Here is a 22,251-nt window from a genome sequence, read left to right as displayed (position 1 = left end):
TGTTCAAAATAAAATGTAAAACTTGTTTAATGTCATGTTTATGCTTCTCGACTGCACCATTCAGCCTTATTCTAGGACAGATCTTTGGAAATAATATACAATGTTTGAAAATGACAAACCGCAATCCATGAAATAGAATAGATGCTTGAGGATACTAATCACATAATTCTGAAAACTTTTCCATCTAAATCTGCAAATGCTAAAATGAAGAGTATTGCATTATTTATGGCCCAAACTTCCTTTTCCTAAGAATTTCCACAACAATTGTTTGTGAAATATTCACATAAATTTCATGTAGTATAAATTGAGATCACAGCAATATCCTGCAGTTCAGATAGAAAGGGCAAACAATAACTTCTTTTACTTTTAAAAAATCAATTTTAGCTTATGGTGGATTTTGCTATTTGAAGAGAAAAGGCAAAAGGACAATTTTTTTTTAATCTCTGTATCTGTCATAAACAGAAATGTAACTTTTCTGTAAAACAACATTCTCTTTGCTCTCTCATTCAGCACTGGAAAATGTGCCAGTTTCAAGAAAACAGTCTAGAACTGATTCTGTCATTTCATTTGATAACTTGAAAGGAAGTATTTATATCTGTATATTGTTTCCATGGATTAGCCTACTTAAAAATGTACCCATTTGTTTGGAGGTACCATATGTAATACGTGATGAAACGTTTCTTTGTCTTTGACCTTCAAAATACCCTCATTTTAAAATAGACTTTATGTAATGTGTGTGTTTGTCTGTGTGTGTATGTGGAGATATATATATATATATATATATATATATATATATATCATACATACTCCATGTATGTAGAGATCTGTATATATCATGTGTTGGCATATATAGATATATTTTCATGTATGTAATAGACAGGGACATTCCTTCACTAGATTCTGTTTTCTTTTATATAACTAGCCAATTTCTGACTCCAAACCTTTTGTTGGGAGTCTAGAATTCAAACTTTAAGAGTTTTGGCTATAAGTAGAAATTTTAGTATTTTATCCATGTAATTCCACAAAACAAATTAAGTGGTTTCGAACAATTGCAATACATGAACACTTTACTAATGTCACTAATTATTTCATGACAATTTTTAAAGGAAGGCAGCAAAGATGGTGTGCAAACACTGGGGTTATCCTGAGAGTTCTTGGATATTTTTTAATTGAAGGATTTGCAAAATATATATGTCTGAAATATTTTTAAGAAAGAATGGGATGTCATATCACATCACATTAATTTTCTAAGTATCTCATCAGCCTGTAAAAACAGAAATTGTCACATATGCTAAAAATATGCCATTGTTTTTCTTGCCAAAAATAATCCTTCCTGAAATCAACTTTGAATATTAAATATATTGCATCTCTGCCTGTATTTAGTTGATAACTCTGCCATTCTTGATTTTTTTTCCAGGTGCTTTTTAATCTATTTCTAGCTCTAAAAATAGCAACAGCTTGTGGTAAAAATTTATGTCAAATTAAAGCAAATAAAATTACACTTTCAAAAATTTATCTCAGTCAGGTTTCAAGTGAGTCCCCTTTACCCTTTGTATTAGTTTACTAGATCTACTATGACAAAGTATCACAAACTGGGTAATTTAAACAACAGAAATGTGTTGTCTCACATTTCTGGAGTCTAGAAGTCAGAAATCAAGTGTCAGTAGAATTGGGTCCTACTGAAGGCTGTGAGGGAAGAATTGTTCCAAGTCTCTCTCCTTGGCTTATAGATGACCATCTTCTCCCTGTGCCTCTTCACATAGCCTTCTTCCTGTATATGTGTCTGTCTCCAAATTTCCTCTATTTATAAGGAAACCACTCATATTGGATTAGGGCCTACCCTAATGACCTCTTTTTAAGTGGATTAGCTCTGTAAAAAACCAGATTTCCAAATAAGGGCCCATTGAGATACTGGGAGATCCAGCTTGGGAAGATGGCAGAGTAAGAGGACACTGAGTTCTTGCTGTCCACGTTTACAGCTAGATCTCACCAACATCGAAGTCAATAAACCAGAAACGGATCTGAAGACTAGCAGAAAAGCTCCACTACTAAATACGGAGAAGCTGCATCTGAAAGTTAAGGAAGGTCAGAAAGGTGGAGGAAGATGCCCACAGGAAGGAGGGAGCTGCACGTGCCCAGAGGGCAGAGAAATGGGTCCTCACACCAGAGAGCTCACACAGGGAAGACTACTCCTCATAATGTTTGACTTGAAAAACCAGAGGAGCTGAATTCTTGAGTGGGACTTGCAGCCTGGAGATTTAAAGTCAGCTGACTCAGCACTAGGTAAGCTGGGAAGGTGAGTGATAGCTGCATGGGGAGGCAACATAAAAAGAGCAATTTACACAATGCCAGGGGCACATGGGAGACAGATCTGTTCATACAGATTTCAGAGCAGGTTGGGGGACTTCTCTGAAAATGAGGGAGCTGGCAGGCACCATTTTTCTCCCCCACCCCCAGCATAAACCTGGTGCCATCTGCAGAATGGGATGCTGCACAGACACTTGCTATAACCTGCTAGCAGGGCACCATGCCCACTCCAAGCCTGCTAGTCTCAGCCCTGGATTCAGGGAAAATTTTGTCAGCATGCACTGCACCCAGCCACCAGCTGCACAGCTGCCACCACACTGTGCCCAGTGGCATGCCCCAATCACCATCATAAGCCAGACCCAGCCATGCCCAGCCATTACTGCACACCAAGCCCAGCCTCACACCTCTGGCTGCCTCAGCACTTAAGAGGATCCAACACAGGACTAATGGCCCAGCACAAATTTTGCCAGCACCGCCACTCCACTCCCAATTCCCCCAGTGGGCACATCCTCTCAGAATTGGCCTGCCTGGTTCCCACTAACACCACAAAGAGCAAGCACAGCCCACGACAGGCAGAGAGGCAGTATAGATGACTGGACTGAAAGGGAGAGGCACTCAGACAGAACAGCAAGGTGTGAGCAACACACACGGGATACTCTCCTGAAGTGCCAAGTTCTGGTGAACAGGGAACACTGCACTGCACGGCACTCCAGGACCTCTTCTTCACAAAGTTACTACTTTCAAGAGCAGAAGACATAGCTGACTTTCTTGACACAGAGAGGCAGACAAAATGAGGAGACAGAAAAATTTATACCAAATGAAAGAACAGGACAAGCCCATAGCCAGAGACCTAAGCAAAACAGATATAAGTAACATGCCCGATAGAGAAATTAAAGTGATGATCATAAAGATACTCACTGGACTTGAGAAAAGAGTGGAAGACATGAGTGAGACCCTTAACACAGAGATAAGGAATAGCAGAGATAAGGAGTGCAATGAACAAAGTGAGAAACATGCTTGATGGAATGAATAGCAGGATGGAAGAGCAGAATGAATAAGTGACCTAGAAGAGAGTAATGGAAAGTAATCAAGCTGAACTAAAGAGAAAAAAGAACTATGCAAAATAAGAATAGACTTAGGGAACTCAGTGACTCCATCAAATGTAATAACATTCACATTATAGGAGTCCCAGAAGAAGGAGAAGAAGAAAAAGAAGAAAAGGAAGAAGAGGAAGAAGATGAAGAGGATGAAGAAGAAGAAGAAGAAGAAGAAGAAGAAGAAGAAGAAGAAGAAGAAGAAGAAGGAGAAGAAGAAGAGGAAAAAGAAGGAGAAAGAGGGAGGAGGGGGAGGAGGAAGAAGAGGAAGAGGGGGAGGAGCAGGAGGGGGAGAAGGGGGAGGAGAAGAAGAGGGAGAGGAGGGGGAGAAGCGGAAGGGAGGAAAGGGTACAGAAAATTTATTTGAAGAAATAATAGCTGAAAACTCTCCTAATCTGGGGAAGGTAACAGATATCCAGACCTGGGAGGCAGAGAGAACTCACATCAAAATCAACAAAAGCAGAAGCACACTGGGCATATTGTAATTAAACTGGCAAAATTCAGTGATAAAGAAAAAATTTTAAAAGCAGCAAGACAAAACAAGTCAATAACTTACCAGGGAAACCCCATAAGGCCAGCAAGAGATTTTTCAACAGAAACTTTATAAGCCAGAAGGAAGTGGCTATATTCAAAGTGCTAACTGGAGAAAATCTGCAGCCAAGAACACTCTATCGATCAAAGCTATCATTCAGAATAGAAGGAGAAATACAGAGTTTCCCAGACAAAGACTAAAGGAGTTCATGATCACTAAACCAGCTCTGCAAGAAATGTTAAATGGAACTCTTTGTGTGGAAAGGAGAGACCAAAAGTGACAGCATAAAGGTAAGAAACACAAAAGCAGTAAAAATGAATATTTCTGTGAAAAAAAAAGTCAGTCAAGGAGCTCACACACACACACACACACAAACACACACACAAGGATGTAAAATATAATAATCACATATACCTAAAACAGGCAGGGGAGAGGAGAAAAGAATGGGTTCAAACTTAAATGACCATCAACCTAATATAGATTGCTATAAGCAAAAAGTTAGATACAAACCTAATGGTAACCATATATCAAAACCATTAATAAACATGCAAAGAATAAAGAGAAATCCAAATATATCACTAAAGAAAATCAGCAAGAAAGAAAGAAAGAAAGAAAGAAAGAAAGAAAGAAAGAAAGAGAAAGAAAAGGATTAGAGAAAATCTTCAGAAACAACCACAAAGCAAGTAATAAAATGGCAATAAATACATATCTATTAATAATTTCTTTGAATGTAAATGGATTAAACACTCCAATCAAAATGCATAGTGTGACAGAGTAGAAAACAAACCAACAAACACAGACCCATCTATATGCTGCCTACAAGAGACTGATTTTAGACCTAAAGACACTTACAGATTGAAAATGAGAGGGTGGAGAAACATCTATTATGCAAATGGATGTCAAAAAAAAAGAGTGAGTAGCAATACTTAAATTGGACAAAACAAACTTTAAAACAAAGCCTGTAAAAAGAGACAAAGAAGAGCATGATATAGTAATAAGGGGACAATCCATCAAGAAGATATAACAATTGTAAATATTTATGCACCCAACATAGGAGCACCCAAATACATAAAACAGTTAATAACAACATAAACAAACTGATCAGTAATAAATTACATAATAATAGTAGGGGACTTTAACACCCCACTCACATCAATGGACAGATCATCTAAATAGAAAATCAACAAGGAAACAGGGTCTTTGGATAACACACTGGAACAGATGGACTTAACAGATATATTGAGAACATTCCAACCTAAAACAGCAGAATACACTTTCCTTTCAAGTGCACGCAGAAGTCACATATTAACACATAAAATCAGCCTTAACAAATTCAAGATCGGAGCCAAACCATGCATCTTCTCTGACCACAACTTTGTGAAACCTGAAGTCAATCACAAGAAGAAATAGGAAAGATCACAAATAATGGAGGTTACATAACATGCTACTAAATAATGAATGGGTCACCCAGGATGGAAAAGAAGAAAATTTTTTTAAAATACCCATTGAGATACTGGGGCTTAGGACTTCAACATATGGATTTGATGGGAGCACACAATGCCACTGTGATGCCTCTTTTAATACAGACAGTTCTTTATTTAAAAATATCTGAAACCAAAAATCAGACCATGTCTTTGGGGGTGTGACTAACTTGAGTAAGATGAAAACAGTGGATATGTGCATAGACAAGCCCTCCATCTAAAAAAATTCATTCAAAGCTTGTCCTTGAAGTAAGCAACAACAACAAAAAAACCCTGTATTGATTAAAACTTTTTTGGTTGCAAGTGACAAAAAGTCAATCCAAATTTGGCTTAAACAAAAAGGAAATATATTGGCTCTGCTAGCTAAGAAGCAATGAGAAATTACTCAGATCAGGGACCTGAAAGCTATGGGCAGGAAGGAGGAAGGGAAGGGACAAAGGCAGGAAAGGAATGTGTTTTGTTTTGCAGAACCAACAGTTTTCTCCAAGGAGACTAAGGGCTAGGTGTTTTGCCTGATAGCCACTTGTACGAGCAGTTTGCAGCTGAGAACTTGTGCAAAAGCCCCCCTGAGTTGCCCTAAAGTTACCTTTAGCTTATTATAATTCTAAGGTCCTCTCCTATGGGCAGAGTTGTCTGCCAATTTTTGAACACAAATGTATGCAAGTTGACATGCTAGGCATATGCAGTTGAACCAAAGTGCTTAAGTAATAGAATATATGTAAGTTCCTTATGTATATACAAACTCCCAGCCTTGCCCCTAATACACTGAACAAAAATTTCCTGTACCCCACAGAGAGACAGTGCTTTGAGAGCTAGCTCCTTCCTTGTGACAAGTAATAAAATGTTCTTTGTTTTCAACACTTCCTTGGGTTGTGTTCAATTTAATGCATCTGAAGCGGTGAACCTCTTGAAGTCAGTTACAGCTACCATAACGGAAAATTCTGGAGTACAACTAGTTTGAGGTACATCTGGATTCAGGTCTCAAGCAACGTCATCAGTACAAAATTTGTCTATATTATTCAGCTCTGCCTCTTTCATGTCGTCTTCATCCTCTCCGATTTAAATCGAGCAGGAAGAAATTTTCCACAATCATCTCCAAAATTCTCTCTGTGTCTTCTTGTCTCAGACTGGGTCATGTGCTCATGCTAATCATTGTGGTCAGGGAAAGGGGAAGCTCTGAGTCAAGTATGAACTCACAAACCAAACATTCAGAATCAGTGATGGAATCAATTCTAACTGGGTTGATTGAAAAATGGGGGGAAAGTTGATCTCTAAATAAACAGCAAAAGGTGTTATAGGAGCTGGGGTGAATGGATATGAAATGCCCAAATCAACAAATATCTATTTCAGAAGCACAGAAGTCATGGTCAAATTGGGGATAGTACTTCTTTACTTGTGTAAGATCTCCATCAATTCAATGTTAACAGTGGGTTTTAAGAACCCATCAGAATTCTCATATAATGCTGAATTTATCTGTAAAAGGAATATCAACTAAACTTCTGATTTTGCATGCTAAAACCTATATCAACTAAAGTGCAGAAGGTATCAAATAACTGAAAAAAAATGTCTTTGATGTATTGTTTGAATACCAATGTAGCTCAACAATGTGGAGGATTCTGGGCAATAGATAAAAAGAGAACAGGCTTAAGCGACACTAAGAAAGATATTTCCTCCCAAGTGGCTTTTTTTTTTTTTTTTTTTTTTTTTTTTTTTTTTTTTTGTCTCTTGGGCAGTAAAGAGTATCCAACTACTACATTCACTGAGGAGAAATCAATATTTTATTTTCCAATAGACTAAGAAAAAAGAAACTTTTAAAATTTCTATTTGAAGGCCTAAATTAATGAATCTGTCAATCTCCTCTCAATTTATTGAGATGGTGTCACAGATCAGTGGAAACGATATCTCTGGGCGCACACTCTTCTAGACCATGTAAATGGGCTATGACAAATTTGGTTGCAGAGCTTCCATGGCAACTCTTATTGGTCATGTATTTATTGAATCATATTTAGGACCTTGGATTTGGAGCATAACCGGCAGCTTTTAGGTTACAGATGAACTACTTTTGCTTTAGCAGATTTTGTAAAATTGTTCCTTGGTATTATATAATTTTTTTACTTTTAGATCGATCTAGTTCCATGAAAGGGAGGTATATGCAAAAATTACTCCAAAGGTCCAAAGAACCATAAGACTGAAGAAAAACGCCAACAAGACCAGCTTGACAAGAGATGGTTTATTAAGGGGACTTCGGGAGAAATGTGTCTTAGGAGGCTGCAAGACGATTAGATCTCCACACTCACAACTCCCCTGTAAGACCTGCTTTAATACCCTTTGAGGCTAGGAAGTACATGCTGTGGGACCACCCAGGAGGAAATGTTTGAGAATTATTATATCTCCAGAGCAGCTCAAGGACATTACTTAAGGGTGTGGTTGGACAAGAAAAAGGAATGTAAGAGCATGTGGTTGTGCTCAAGAAGGTTTCAGGTCACAGAGCTGTCATCATGGTGGATTTGTCCAAAATGGCGTCAGTCTGGCTCACACATTAGTAGATCCTCTAGACCGTCTCGACCTTTAGATTTGTCTGTCTTGCTCTTTTGCCAAGAGAAGAAAGTGAGCTGCGACCCTAAGAAGCACAACGACCTTTAACATTTTCAAGCAAGAAGTTTGTTCTGCATTACATATGAATATATATGATTGAAAATAAAGTTTCTGATTTTTCTCTCTTTCCTGTACTGGAGAAGGGTCTAGTTTGCATACATCTATCCCTCCCCTCCCTCTCTTTATCTATCAAAGGAGTTTGAAGAAAAGGAGAAAGAATCAGACCAGGCAAAAGAACACTCTCAACGTTACTTAATATGAAATGAGTTTCAATTATCAAGTTCCCTACAGTGCACACCAAAGAACCAGCTGAAAGTGGTTAGGAAGTGTCAGCAATTTTAAATGTGTTACTAATTATTTCTGTACCTCATCAACAGCTCAGCACTTTTATTCTTGGTGACCATGACTCACGCTCTTCATCCATTTGTCATTTTCATTAACTTCTTCTATTATGGTTACTTGCATGGCTTCAGGAGAAAAGTGACCCAAAAAACGCACTAGGTCCTGGATGTCATTCACAGGCTCACTTTCCAGCTACTTCTCTCCACTGCCATATCCTGCCTATTCTTACTTTTTTGTGTTGTTTTGTGTTGTGTTGTTTTGTTTTGTTTTGTTTCGGGGGGGCGGGGACTGGAGATTGAGTACAGTGCTGCTGAAGACCTAAGTTCAGGTCTGACAAGGCTTTTTTTTAAATCATGTATGCTGCTCTAAGAACTATAATTTGAATACAATACTCTGAAACCTTTTAAACACTACACAAATGTCAGCAATAGATATGCATTACTATGTATATGTATAGGTGTTGATCCTACCATCTTTAAATAGATGATGTCAGGGACTTCCATTGTATTCCTAAAAGCCTAAACCTGAAAGTGCCTAAATCATAGGTTGCATTCAATAAATACTTGATAACTAAACATACAGATGAAAGAACAAATGTTTTCAAACACACAAATCAAATATAATACGGAAATATTTCACTATCTATATCATCAAATCCTCTCTGGAAGGGGTGAATTGTTACTAGAAGGCCATTGTCCAACTGAGCACTTTGATGAATGTCTAAATATGAGCTTGGAAGTATAAGCCAGAAACAAGCAATTATTTTCCAAAATTTTGGAGGATCCCTGGAATGGAAAAGAAGTAACTTTAGAGGTAGATGTTCAATAATGAGGAGAGAGAAAACTGAATGACAGCAGAGACTTGAAGGGACTTGGAAGAACAAGGATCACTAATATGAGGTTTTATAATCATTTGTTCTAGAATATGCCATCTAATGAACATTTCCCCCTGCTTTTCTACAAAATAATTAGTAAATTCTGCACTTTTCACTAATAGAAGAATATTCTAATGGGGAATTTGAGAAGTCTGTAGCTTCTTGCCTTGTTAGACATATTTCTGGGTGACAATAGCTCACAAGAAAACTGGATTATGAAAGTGTAAATCTTTGGGTGAGAATTTTTCAGAAAAGTTGAAAAGACTGATGGCTTACACAGGTCATCAGTGAGGTTGAGGACGCAATTCAGTTCTGTCTAGATCAGATGGTGCAGGAAACCAAGTTGTCATCTAGGTTCCTTACTGCCCACTCAGAGTGAAAGAATGGAATGCCTCAGGGGGATAGGACTAACATGCCCTTTGAATATCTTTTCTACCACGCAGCTTTCAGTTCTCCATAAACTATCACCTGATTACAGTCAAAGCTCTATGGCACTATTCTTCTGCCTAAGCTCCTAACAATTATCAGTATTTATGATTATTGTGATACCTAACATTTATTAAGGTCATACAATGTGACAGTCACGGTGCTAAGACTTAACAAGTGTTATCTCATTTCTGGGTATTTATCCATAATATTCCTCATGAGGTAAGAAATATTATGCCTGGAACAGTGTAATTGATGTATAAATACTTTTTCAGTGAATGAATTAGTATTAGTAGCTAGTATTTACTCAACCCTTGGTATGTGCCAGACACTCTCCTAAGCAGTTTCCATAAACTAATTCACTTAATTCTCAATACAATTTTATGGGGTAGATAATATTATTATTCCCATTTCCATGGCACAGAGATGGTAAAGCCTTTCCTATGGTCATATAGCTAGTTTAAACCTATGCAGTCTGGCTTTAAATTCCACTCTCTTAACCACACAGTCTTACAAATGAATGATCTAAGACAAACAAGGCTTAGAGAGGTTAAATAATTTGTCCAAGTTCACCTATCAAGTGAGAGCAGACACAGAACTTAAACTCAGGCCTGGTTGTCTTCAAAATCCACACTCTTAAGTGTTACATGCAAGCAGGACCAAAAGCATTAATTATAATGTGTATAATTATAATTATAATAACTCATAACAAAATGAGTTCTGAATATCAGAGTCCAAATCTTCTTCAAGTTTCTCACAAATCTTGGAACCTCTGGTGAAAACTTGGCAGCCTAGAAGAGGTGCCAGCTGGGCAGAAGACATGGGAGTCAGAAGTCCCAGTGAGAGAGGTCAAAGGGACCATTAAATGAAGCATTATTTTGATTAAGTAAGCATTATGGCACCAAATCAAGACTGGCTTCATGGGCATACAGAGAACTCCACGCTTGGAAAAGTCTTGCACTTAGAATTTAAGACTCTGCAGCCTCCTTCTTGAAATGACAGTCTAAGGAAAACAAGGCTTAGAGAAGCTAAATAACTTGTCTAAGTTCATCCACTAAGTGAGATCATTTGAACTTGCATTTTGTAAATAAAATATGATGACAAAATGGAGCATGCATAAAGAGTTGGAGTGCCGCTCAGGAGTGGCCCACCCCTTATTACCTCTCTACCTTCCCACCAACCCAGGATGAATTCTTGGCCACCTAGGCTCTTCCAGGCCTTCTTTTCCCTGCTCCATCCTATGAATACTAACACCTTAACCTTGAGGGAGGGAGAGCTCACTATCTGTTGTCCTGTACTTTCCAGCCTCAGGAGGGTCTGAATGCAGGTACAGAAGGGTTATCTTATCTATCTTAGCTTATCTCAACTTATCTCTGGATAAAAAACTGTTCATTTTTTCTTATGTTAATTTTTGGTAAATTAGATTTGTCTAAGATGTAGTCAATTTTGGTAAATTTTCTTTCTTCATATATAAAATTGTTTACAATATCCTCCTATAGGTGCATGTCTACAGTGCCTGTAGTGGTGTCCCCTTTTCATTTCTGTTGCCTTCTTTTTTCAGGTATTGATCAATCTAGACAGAAGTGTGCTGGTTTTATTAAACTAACTATCTTATGATTGTTTTCTGTTTCTTTATTTTCTTACTAAAGCTAAGAGAGTAATTGGAAATAAAGAGGAGGTTAGGAAGGTAACAGTTGGAGGCAGGAAACAGAGTTTATAAGGACTTTGGTTTTACTCTAAGTGAAATGAAAAGCTATTGTACAATTTTGAGCAGAAGTGAGCTCTGATTTGCCATTTGGTTTAAAGGATCTCTTTGTTAAACACAGACTATAAGGAAGATCGTGTAAAAGCAGGAAGATCAGTCAGGAGTCTATTGCCCTAATCCCATTAAGAAACTAGGATAATACCAGTAGAGATGATAGAAAGAAAATAGATTTTGGATATAATTTAGAGATAGGGCCAAGATAGCTTAATGAAGTATTAAAGGTGGGATAAGAGAGCCAGAGAATAGTCACAGATTACACCAAATTTTATGGCCTGAGCAACTGAGAGATAAAGTTATTATCACTCAAAGTGTTTTTGTTTTGTCATTGTTTGTTTGATGGTATGGGACTTCGGAAGCACTGTTTTGAACATACTGATTTTGAAATGTCTGTTAGATGTCCAAGTAGAAATGTTGAGTGGCCAACTGGAAAGAGATTGAGCTAAAGATACAAATTTTGAAGTCTTTAACATACAGATGTTATTTAAAGCCTTAAAATCAGGTGAGAACACGAATTGCTGAGGGAGTTAAGTGTTAAGAGAGAAGAAAACTAAAAATAAAGTTTTAGGGCACTCTCCAACTTTAAAATGTAAGGAAGAAAAGGAGGAAACAATGAAGAAGACACAGCATGAGGGACCAGCAAAATAGAAGGGAAATGGAGAGAATGTGGTGTCCTGGAAGTCAAAGGCAAACATATATTAAAGAGAAGGAAATAACCATGTAAGTGTTACTGATGGGTCAAGGAAGATGAAGATGAAGAATTGACCTTTTGATTTAACAAAGTGAAGGTCATTGGTCACCTTAATGTAGTGAGTAAAAGCCTGATCAATTAGACTGGGTTAAGAGGGAATGGGAGGAATGGATTGAAGATAAAGCAGAGACAACTCCCTCAAGGAGCTTTGTTGAAAAGAAATGGTGGTAGATGAGAGAACTGGGTCAGTAAATTTTTGTTGTTGTGTTTCAGTTGGGAGAAATAACAATTGAGTGCTGAGGTGAATAATTCAGTAGGGTACAAATTTGATGTTTTAAAAGGCAGAGGAAAAAAATTGCTGGAGCAATGTCACTGAGTAGGTAAAAAGGGATAGTCTCTCCTGTGTAAGTGGAGGCTTTGGCTTTGGATAAGAACATGGCTATTTCATCCACGTGGAAAGGCAGAATATGGGAATATAATGCTAATATTAAGCATGGTGTTGGCATTCTGTGGAAATTCTCTTCTGATTGTTCTAAATGTCTCGTTTAAAAAAAAAAACAAGGTCATCTGCTAAGATTAAGGATGGGGGAAGACATGTTAGAATTTTGAAAAGGAAGAAAGGTATGAAATAGTCATCTAGGAAAGTGGGTGAGTGAATGGACTTAGCTACAGAAAGTATGTCTGCTTGGTACCATTAAATTTCAAGTGATAACATGCAGTGTGATTGTGTGTTTTATGCATTAACCATGTTCAACAGGACAAGTATAAATGGAAAGAAGCAGAAACTTGGCTTTAGCTATACTTGCGCCAAGCCAACTACGGTGAAGCCCAAGAAGGACAAAATTGTCAAGGTAATATGGAAGAGAGTGATTTGGGGGCACCTGGTGGCTCTAGTCGGTTAGGCAACCAACTCTTGATTTGATATCAAGGTCCTGAATTGAGCCTTGAGTTGGGCTCCGTGCTCAGAAGGAGGTCTGCTGGAGATTCTCTTTCTCCCTCTCTCTCTATCTCTCTGCCCCTCCCCCCGCCCATGCTCACTCTCTCTCTCTCTCTCTCTAAAATAAGTAAATCTTTACCAAAAAAAAAAAAAAACCCTGAAGAAGAGAGTGATTTATATCAATCCCCCATAGAATTTAAGTGATTAAGGAGGAAAAGAAGAATCTCATGGGGGTGAGGGTCATTAGAATGTTAGTAGGATCGGTGAATCGATGGTCACAGCAGGAGAGGAGAGTGATATGTATTAAACTGATAATGTCTTAATATCTTGCCAATTTATGTTTCAAGAATTTCTTTAGAATTTATCCAGCATTTTTAGTTGAGCAGTTGTTCCAAGTGATCCTGTTACCAGAAATAGAACCTCCTTTTAGCTTTTAAACTTATTTATTTCCTTCTTTTAAGTGTCCGTCCAAGCAGCATTGTCCACAATAGCTAAATCGTGGAAGGAGCCGAGATGCCCTTCAACAGATGACTGGATTAAGAAGTTGTGGTCCATATATACAATGGAATATTACTCAGCTATCAAAAAGAACGATTTCTCAACATTTGCTGCAACATGGACGGCACTAGAGGAGATAATGCTAAGTGAAATAAGTCAAGCAGAGAAAGACAATTATCATATGGTTTCTCTCATCTGTGGAACATAAGAACTAGGAAGATCGGTAGGGGAAGAAAGGGATAAAAAAAGGGGGGTAATCAGAAGGGGGAATGAAGCGTGAGAGACTATGGACTCTGAGAAACAAACTGAGGGCTTCAGAGGGGAGGGGGGTGGGGGAATGGGATAGGCCGGTGATGGGTAGTAAGGAGGGCACGTATTGCATGGTGCACTGGGTGTTATACCGCAACTAATGAATCACCGAACTTTACATCAAAAACCAAGGATGTATTGTATGGTGACTAACATAATATAATAAAAAAACATTTAAAAAATAAATAAATGTCCATCCAAATACGATAGCCTGCAGATTTTGTTTTACCACACTTTTCTCTTGCCACCATCCAAGCCAGGTATTTGGCAGCACATGTCTATGTTATCAACACCGCCTTCTTTTTTTTTTTTTTTTATTAATAATGATTTTTTATTATATTATGTTAGTCACCATACAGTACATCCCCGGTTTTCGATGTAAGGCTCGATGATTCATTAGTTGTGTATAACACCCAGTGCACCATGCAATATGTGCCCTCCTTACTACCCATCACCGGTCTATCCCATTCCCCCACCCCCCTCCCCTCTGTAGCCCTCAGTTTGTTTCTCATAGTCCATAGTCTCTCATGTTTCATTCCCCCTTCTGATTACCCCCCCTTTCTTTATCCCTTTCTTCCCCTACTGATCATTCTAGTTCTTATGTTCCATAGATGAGAGAAATCATATGATAGTTGTCTTTCTCTGCTTGACTTATTTCACTAAGCATTATCTCCTCCAGTTCAACACCGCCTTCTAACTAATTTCTTTCATTATCCATTTTACTATTAGAATAAGAGTTTTTTTCTCAAATATTATTTTGATTATTGTTTATCATATGAATAACCAAATATTGAGGAATTAAATTCCTTGCTGTCTTTGATTCCCAAAATCCAATATGGTACATAATTACTTTTAAATATTAAAACTTCCCCCACAGACTTTCTACTGTCTTTATAGTTTAGATCGTGTGCTTTCTTGCAAAACGGTATTGTTCTGTGTCTCTTAGTATTTGCACTGAGAACTTTGATTTTAAGAACCATCAGTTTTGCTTAGTATAGATCTAGTCTATTGTTTCGCATAGTTGCTTAGTAATGCAGAGTGAGCAACTGCACACATTTTATCTATCACTTTCCAAGGGACAGACACCACAGTTGTCGTCTAATCCCCACCACTATTAATCATACTGCACCATGTGATAATTTCTTTAGCATACGTGCTATACCCAGGAACAGAATTACAGAGTCCTAGAGGTAGAAATAATCATAGTTGGAGTGATGGCTTCTAGATTGGCCATTCCCCTTGACCTCCCACCAACCAGCAAGTATGAGATTCTCATATCCCTGACCATACTTGCCATCATCCAAGTTTCCAGTTTTTGCCAATATAATAGATATAAAACGATATTGCTTTATTGTCTTAATTTGGATTTTTTTCTGGTTATAAATTAATTGAACATCTCAGTATATTCACTGACGATGAGAGGTTTTTTTTTTTTTTGTACATTGCCTATTCACATTCTTTATCCGTTTTTCTGCTGTATTTTCCTTAGTTTGCAAGCATTCCTTGTATATTCTGGATATTTATCTTTTTAAAAGATATTAACATCTACAACATATGAATTCTTCCACTCTGTTAGCTCTTAACATTGCCCGTGGTATCTTGCATTAATCAGAAATCATTCATTTTGATATAACCAAATTCACCAATATTTGCCTTACAGTTTGTTCTCTTAAAATTTTACTTAAGAAGTAATTTCTCATCCCTAGATCTCAAAGGCATTTTCCTATGCTTTCTCCTGTTAACTGTATAGTTTTACCTTTCATATCTAGAGTCTACTTTTAACTGCTGTGTTAGCAATCCAATTTATTTTTATGCATATGATAAACCAGGTCTGCCAAGAACATTTTCCAAATAACCCATCCTTTTCCCCTTGACTAGCAGTGACACCTTCACCATAAATTAAATATAAATGCACATTCACACATGAGTCTGTCTCTTTGCTTTTTACTCCATTCTGTTGGTCAATTTTCTGTTCTTGGGCCAATTTCTTAATACCTGGTAGCATAAGCAAGACTCGGCCTTATACACAAAAACTCTTTATTCTTCTTGAATTTGATCTATTTGTGAACAATGATTGTTCCCGGTACATGGAAAACACAACTGGTATTTTGACTGCGTGAGATTCATCAGTTACCTGAAATTTATGGATTAATTCAAGAAGTATGTGATATTTTCACATTACTGTCATCCCAACCAGAAGCATGATATATCTATTTACGAAGACCACCATTTACGTCCATTTCAGAGTCTTCGTTTTTTCCATATAAAGTAATTGTGTGTTTTTGATGAAGATAATTTTGCATACTCAATCGTTCTTGTTGCTACTTTAATTGTATTTTGTAGTTGATACCATGTCTCTGCAACAGCATCTCATTCAGGGTTCCTAAGAAACACGCAGTAGTAGGTGCTTCCATTCCACTAAGGCTGACTTGAACACAGTAGAATGTTGCCCAGAGTAGCTCTGCCTGGAAAATCGGACGGATTAATAGATCAAACAACTCCATTGGCTAAATTGTTCCATAAACCTCTTATTCCTTACATCTTGGTGTGGACCCCCAAATGTCTTGTGAAGGAGGAAACACAGCTCAAGGTTTCCTCAGTGTGAAGAGTAGGCAACACTAACTCTTTTTTACTTAGCAACACAGAATGCGGGAAACCAAGAGCTTTGGGTTTTAACTTTAAGAGAGAGGTAAGCATGTTTGTAATCTAAGGAAAAGTAGCCGTAGGAAAGAGAGCATCCAAATACCAAGGTAGCATGTCAGAGTTTGGGAAGAACAGAAAGGAGGAGGGAAGGTAAAAAGGCATGAAACAAACTCTTGGGAAAGGAAGGAGAAGAGATCTCTCATGGTTTCAGTTCGCAGACATTTACTGAGTGTTGGCAATGCACCAGGCCCTGTGCTCAGCCCTGAAGAAATGGGGATCAAGAAGACACAAGCTGTGTGCTCATGGAGCTTGGAAGATAAAGAAAGATCCAGACATTGAGCAAGTGAATATAAGAACATAAACAGCAGTGCAATTTTAGAAGCAGGGGTGTGTCCTTCTCTAAGATGGGAAGGAGACAGAACAAGATGTAATGAGGTTCTGAGGCAAGGGGAGGTAGGAGTTTAGGGAGGTCATGGATCACAGCTTTTTATCACCTCAAAAACTAAAAAGGGAAGATACCTACTAAGAACGAAAGGAACCAATTTATAATAAGTGCCATAAAAAAGAGGACAAACCTTAAATTACTACTCCAAGGATGAAATATGGATGAGTACCAGCATTCAAAAACAAAACAAACAAACAAACAAAAAACAGTAAGGAGGAGAGCATAACCAGGTGTTCCTAGGATCACCGCTTTCGAATCCTCTGAGATGTTTCCTAAATATGATTCCCGCACAGGCCCTATCAGAAACCAATGAAATCAGAGTCCCTGGTGGTGGGCCAATGGGCTACACTTCTAACAAGTTATTCAGGAAATTCCCTACGCAATCCAGACATCAAGAAGTACTGACACAATCGGGCCAATCCCTACTGGGGTTTGAGTTTCTTTGCCAAGGTTCATCAGCAAATTCCATAATAATTTAAATCCTTTACAGAGAATTTATTTTGATACTATTTTTAATTGAATCTTTAAGGTTATACTTTCCCTCCTTCACTGAAGAGGTTCTTTTTTTTTTTTTTAATATTGCATCTATTACTTGCTCTCTTTAAGTTGTTGCAAGTTAGAAGAAATAAGAAACTAATTCTTTCATCAGTGGCTATAAGTGGCTTTACATGCACAAAGTATCTGTTTGCTTTTCAAGGAAAAAAATATCTATTTTAGAAGGATCAAAAATTTTATTCCAAAAATGAAGACTAGCTGACACTACCAAGTAGTTTATTTTTTAAGTGTTAGCTAAATTTACAGTTTTCAAGTTCTAATTCTTTTTACATACACATTCTCTCAATGTCCACCTTTAACTAAAATCTAGGAAATGAAGTTTGATCAAATTTGGGCTAATCTAAAAAGCAATTGACAGTTGAAGTTTCAGTAGGTGTGGAGAGCATTAAGGAAGGAAAGGTTGACAAGGAGTCCTTAAGTAAAATCCTTGAGTTACACAGACAGCTTCAACTGCCAGACAAAATGGATAATGTAGTAAAGATGTATAAGGAATATTCTCTTAGAAAACTATTGTTTCCACTGACTAATATCCACCTTTTCCTAAAATAACATTTGTTACCAAAAAAATAAATAGTCTAACATAGGGATAGGTATAGATATACAGATACAATCCTATTGAAAACTAAACATTAAAAAAAAAGGAATCCTAACTAACTAAATGAATAAGAAAGAAAGAAAGAAAGAAAGAAAGAAAGAAAGAAAGAAAGAAAGAAAGAAAAGAAGAAATCAGTTCCAAAACATTTATAAATCTCTTCATGCTAAAAGGGAAATTTGAGAGTTCAATAAAATTTAATTAAATGAAATGTTAGAAAACATTGGTTCCTTAAATTGTTTCCCAAAAATATTTCTTCTTTTTCTTTAAAATTACACCTTCAATTTTGATCACTCTGCATTCAAACCACAGCATCACTAACCAATCTAGAATTTTTAAAAACGGCACTCACTAAAAGAAATGTTTTTTAACTTTTGTCATTAGGCCCTGCTACAAAAAAGTATTTCTATAGAGCAGAACAACAGAGAAAAACAACACTCTAAGGTTTTAATTTAAAAGGATGTCATTCATTGTGGAAATTGGCATAAATTCATTTGTATGTTGTTGTACTTGTCAGGAATGTGTTTTAGGTGACAGATAGATTTGTTTATATCCTAAAGATATACCAGAGTCTGGTCTTTTTGGCCACAGTTCATGCTGGTTTTTTAGGTACTTATGGCCAATTGAAAGCTGAGACACTTAAGCTCCCAAACTAAAAATTTTAATCCTAAAGTTTCTCAAGAGATCGACCACAGCGACAAAGAATTTTCCTCTTGCTCTAACTCTATAGATCATTACTTCGTAAATAAAACAAGACATATATAGCAGATTTAATCATTTTTATATAATCATTTCAGTAAAATGAGTGATTGTTCACATTTAATGTGTCTCCTTGTCAATTCATTCAACAGGCACAAACAATAAAGACCACAGGACTGTAAAATCAGCTATAACAGTTCATACTTAATGTTCCTTACTACATGTCATGCATTGTCCTAATTAATCCTCTCTTCCGCACACAGCAGCAAAAGTGATTCTAATACAGCCCCAGTGGGATCCTGCCTCGGCTCCGTTAAGAACCCACAATCACTTTTCAGCTCGCTCCGCCGGACAGCCAGTGTCTTCACTCGGGCCACAAGACCTTAGGCGATGCTCTACTCAGGTTCTCTCCCTTGCTTCATTTCCTACTGCTCACATGCAGGGCACGGTGGCCTCCTTAGCATTCTCCCAACATGCCAGTCACCCTCTGCCCGAGGGTCCGCACAACTGCTTTCCCCTTTGCCTAGAAACACTCATACCCAGATATCTATTTGGGCCGTGCCCTCAATTACTCCAGATCTTTAGTCCTAAAGTCACCTTTTCAGAAACACCTTCCCCACCTTCCCTGTCTGCCTCACACATTGCATCACTCCCCTTCACATTTCCAGTCCCCTTGCCCACTCGTTATTTGCAATTTTTAAAAATATTTTTTCTTTTTTTTCTTGCTTATCTTCTCTCTCCTCACGAGAATGTAAGTTTCATGAGGGTAGAGATTCTGTCTGTTTTGTTCATTGCCATAGTCCCAATGCCTATGAAAGTGCATGGTTTATGGTAAGAGCTCAATAGATGTTTACTGAATTAATGAACAGAGGAATTAAGCTTCATTTCTTATTTATGAAGTAAATAGAAGACAACAGGCTTGTGTAATCGTGGAGAAATTTTAAGTATGAAGGCATTAAGCAATAATAGTAATGTAGATTTGACAGAAGTCCCTGCTTCAGCTATTACTCCTTCCCAAAGACCAGCGGGAAAAAGCAATCCCTCTTCTTTCCCTCAGTTCTGGCCCTTCTAGGTACTTCATAAATATTAGTTGTATATTCTTTGGCCCAGTCTTCTAAATCTTCTAGCTTTGTGACAGAGCGGCCTTTCTGCTTTTTATTAATCCATAACATTTTAGCATCCAGTCATTCTCAAAACTTGATTTGTATGCACTGGTTTGACAAAATCTAGACTGATGTATTTCTTGCCATAAAAAAACAGGAGATCGAAAAGCACAAGAACTGCAGTTATGAGCATAAATCAGCACACGAAGTGGCCTCATTCTTGTGGCATCTAAGTCATGGCAGTGGCCCAGGATAACAATTCTCCTTAAGAAGATTATACATGGAGAATTCCGGCTGCGGCTACTCACCCTCCATGAGGGCTGGAGGGAGCATTTCTGAAGGCTTGCTGTCTCCCATCGCACCGCACCTGCCGCTGCTCTGTTGGGCTCCGTCGTGCTGCCGGCCCGTGCTGGCTCCGCTCACCTTCGCGGCCACCTGTTGGGGCTCAGCTGTGTTCTGTGACTAGTGATCGCCACAACTAGAGAATTCCAGCCGCTAGCTTGCCAATAGTGATGGAAAGTTTGGGGCTATCAAGGAGTGGACTCGTAATAAGTACACATTAAATACTCTTTAAAGAGTGTCCAGGCTGGTGTGCTGCCAATGTTGTCACCACACTGGCTGAGCATGGCCCAGTGGAAAGTTCATGGGCTTTGAGATAGGACAGACCTGGGTTCAAATTCCAACTCTGATTTTTTTTTAATAGCTCATATTTACTAAGTACTGACTATATACCAGGCACTAAGCTCAGCACCTTATAGGTATAAATTATTTGACATTCATAATGATACAATGTAAGTTGTATTTTCACAGATGAAGAAATTGAGGTTTCCCATTTTTACAGATGAAGAAATTGAGGCTTATTAATGTGCCCAAAGCCACATAGCTAATATATAAATGGCAAAGCAGGGACTTGACCCTTAATTCTCCAAATCCATATTTTTTTAAGATTTTTTATTTATTTATTTGAAAGAGAGAGACAGCCAGCGAGAGAGGGAACACAAGCAGGGGGAGTGGGAGAGGAAGAAGCAGGCTCCCAGCGAAGGAGCCTGATGTGGGGCTCGATCCCAAAACGCCGGGATCACACCCTGAGCCAAAGGCAGACGCTTAACGACTGTGCCACCCAGGCGCCCCTCTAAATCCATATTCTTAACCATTATTTTATGCTAACTCTGTGAGTTTGAGAAAGGAAATTAACTTTACTATTACTTAGATGAAAAAAATCAATAACCAAGAACATAGTGACTGTTTAGTAAATATGACATACCTAACTTAAGATTTTATTTATTTGAGAGAGAGCACACGAGAGAGAACACAAGCGGGGTGAAGGGCAGGGGGAGAAGCAGCTCTCTGCTGAGCAGGGAGCCCAACGTGAGGCTCAATCCCGGGACTCCGGAATCATGACCTGAGCCGAAGGCAGTTGCTTAACTGACTGAGCCACCCCGGTGCCCCAAATAAACCTAATTTTTAAGCTTGATGCTATTTGAAGACTTACGGTTAATTATTCTGTCAATGGATTTTTTTAGTGTATTTAAGGAAGAATTATTTCTATAGATACATACAAAATATTTACAAAAGGAATAATATTATGTCTGAATTTATTATATCTTAATACAGTGGTGTGGAGGAGGTAGATGAAACAAAATTACCATGATAATTATTGAAGTTAAGTAATTAGTAGGAGTTATAATACTATTCATTCTATTTTTTATTACTTTTGGAAATAACAAAAAAAATGTTTTTAGCGTACTCCTTAAAATAAAGTGTGTGTGTTTGCACAGAGAGGCTTATTTTTCTAGAAAGAGTCTCCGTAAATGGGAAATAAACCATTCTGTCTCTTATGAATGAACCTGATCTTTAGATATATGGTTTTTTAAAAGAAAAGTTGTTGCAATATAAGGCAATGATTTATCTGGAGCCACGTTTTTAAAGTAAAACTCATGCAGTACCCTTAGCTACATTGAAATTGCTCTCAAAACCACAACTGTGTCCTCTAGAGAACATCTCTGGATTTATACGGTGACTAAATGAAGAAAGTAGGTGTTTCCTGCTTCACACACAGAGCATTAACATCTGATCAACTGCAATAAGCAGAAAATTTGAGTTTTCTGGCCAATAATTTGTTTTAAAGGCATAAAATGCTGGGGATTTTCCCCCCTAAAACACCTCTGAGGATACTGAATAGGAAAAATGTCAAGTACTAGATGAGTAATGCCAATAAAAGTAAGTTTAATTCATGCACTTGCTAATTTTTTGTAAAAACCTAAAAGCACATAATATGGGTTGTGTATTATTGGATTCCACCCCCCCCCCATGGAATTAAATAATATTGGAGACCAAAAATTTTCAAGAAAGCTCACTTGGTGAAT

This window comes from Ursus maritimus, unplaced genomic scaffold (assembly GCF_017311325.1).
Source record: "Ursus maritimus isolate PB19 unplaced genomic scaffold, ASM1731132v1 scaffold_11, whole genome shotgun sequence".
Lineage (NCBI taxonomy): Eukaryota > Metazoa > Chordata > Mammalia > Carnivora > Ursidae > Ursus > Ursus maritimus.
Note: the sequence above shows the minus strand (reverse complement) of the source record.